Source organism: Lytechinus pictus, chromosome 12 (assembly GCF_037042905.1).
Source record: "Lytechinus pictus isolate F3 Inbred chromosome 12, Lp3.0, whole genome shotgun sequence".
NCBI lineage: Eukaryota > Metazoa > Echinodermata > Echinoidea > Temnopleuroida > Toxopneustidae > Lytechinus > Lytechinus pictus.
Genome location: NC_087256.1, coordinates 11,358,925 through 11,361,563, shown reverse-complemented (window position 1 = coordinate 11,361,563; position 2,639 = coordinate 11,358,925).

Genomic DNA, 2,639 nt, shown 5'->3' with positions numbered 1-2,639 from the left:
CTTATTAAGAAAGTACAGAAATAGCCAAAATCATACCTGTATCCTAAGCAAAACATTAGTAACAATATAGGGAATGAATAACAAAAAACATGATACAACAACAGTGGTAAAATGTATACACTCTTGAAACATAATTGTCACTCCTGCAGATATTACCAAGGGGCATGGGGGGGGGGGCTGTGGGCCACCGTGCATGCCGAAGCGCGAAGAAACTTAAAGCTAATGGGGCAGCCATCAGAAAACGGCAGAAACTGTCGTTGCGTGTGATGTCATCACTGTGTGAGCCTGAAAGAGTCTAGAAATTCAAGGTCGCATGACAACCACACTGGGACCAGAAAAGTGACTTTCATCAGGGGGGTAGGGAATCATGCGAGGTCCATCATGGGAATTGGGGATCATGCGAGGTCCATCAGAAAAGGGCGACGGTGGGCGAGGTCCACAAGTCCAGAGAAGCCAATCCTGGTGTTCAATGGTCTCGAAGCATCTAGGCCAAGATCCAACGGGGGGTTGGATCCTCAAGGGCTGATCAACGACAGCAGGGGTACGGACTGGGTCGGCCACCGAAAATACGGTGCGTGACGAACTTCCATGAACATGGAGTAAGGGAGTGCTACTGTGGGCCGCTTTTCTGTCCTCAAAGAGCTGTGAGGTGGGAAGACTAGTCATGACATCATATGCAGAGGACTGGTAACCAGAATTGATGTAGTCACACTGGTAAGATAGCAGCAAAATCACATCAGGATCAGTAGCATGATGGACAACAGGCAATATCAATCGATCAGGAGGATTCCGAAGGAGGGTAGACATCACGGGACTAAGGTAGGGTGCCAAATCCTTGTCTTTTGCACTATAAACTATACAGACCATGTAGGGTGACCAGATGGTAATAGCTACGGAAGGCATGTGAGCTGCGCATACATAGAATACCTCACAAGGTAAGATACTTGTAAAGAAATGGTAACTGTCGGTGAGAGAGAAGCACAGCACAATATCAAGGTAAGCGTCATGCCTGGGCATATCACGTGTACAACAAACAAAGCCGAAATGACGAAAACTATCTGTTTTGCGGACACCACAAACATGCCTGGGCATATCATGATGACGTGTACAACGAACGAAGCCGAAATGACGAAAACGATCTGTATTGCGGACACTCTCATCGACGTACTCTATGCCTGACTGGTAGTCAGCGTGTCGGTTTTCAAGACGATCAGGGATATCGCGAAAACGGTTCTCTACTGTAGCTAAAGGAGAATAAAGGTCACGCGAAAACGATCGAATGCCGGCGCAATGCACTATTGAAGTGAAGTCAGCATTGTGTACATAACCTGCAAAACCAAGGCTAGGCTCAGCTTCCGAAACATGACGAGTAGCAATGAAACAAGAGCATACTACCACTAGAGCTATGTTCACTACAAGACACGAGAGAGCTAACGTAAGGCTCATTACCAAGACACTATGGGAAGGCTTAGTATTATAGCTAGGCTCAGTATCAGGAATGCCAAAGCTAGGCTCATTACCGGGAATGCCAGAGCTATGCTCAATATAAGGAACACCAGAGCTAGGCTCAGTATCAGGAACAACAGAGCTAGGCTCAGTATCAGGAACAACAGAGCTAGGCTCAGTATCAGGAACACCAGAGCTAGGCTCAGTATCAGGAACAACAGAGCTAGGCTCAGTATCAGGAACACCAGAGCTAGGCTGAGTATCAGGAACAACAGAGCTAAGCTCAGTATCAGGAACACCAGAGCTAGGCTCAATATCAGAAACATCAGAGCTAGGCTCAGTGTTGGGAACAACAGAGCTAAGCTCAGTATCAGGAACACCATCAAATTGTGTATATTCGTACTTTACCTGATTGTTGTTATGTAGCCTAATTTCACCTACAACCTTTACACACGATAGGTCACTGTCGCAACTAATATCATGTTCATGTTTTATTTGACAATTGTAATGTGTCCCAACTTCACCTACTGTGCTTATGCAAGGCTTAGCACGGTCACAGCTATTATCAGTACTCACAGCAGGCTTACAGCTTTCGGATTGTGTGACTTTCTCAACACTTTCACTCAAGGTCTCACGAATCTCACCATCCATCTTCAACCCACGTAGTGGCAACGCAAATCCCAAGTCTGTGTTACCAACATTATACTCAGTCATAATATGTGATTGAGTCATTGACTTTGTTCTTGCCCTCTGTTCTGTTTTTTTATTTCACTTTACCTGCCTCTTCTTGCCAACTAACAATGTCTAATAAAACAGTCAAGGCTGTAATGGCCGAACTTTTCGAGAAAGAGGAATTCTTTCAGGCAATTTCTGAAGGGGTAGAGAAGAAACTTGGCACAATTCTGAACAGGATTGCTCAACAAGAATCGCGCATCACCGAATTGGAATCAACAACTAAAGTACGAGATGCCAGGTTACACGATCTAGAGTCTAAGCTTGACTGCTTGGAAACCAGATTTGAGAAGCTGGAGAGTGATTTTTTGAGTATTCAAACTGATGGTGATAAGAAGGAGCAGCAACTTGGATCTCTAAGGAAGGAGCTACACACCCGAAATGATGAAGTTAATACCCTGAAACGAAATGTGAATTCATTGGAGCAGTATTCACGCCGTAATTGTATAAGAATTTTTGGA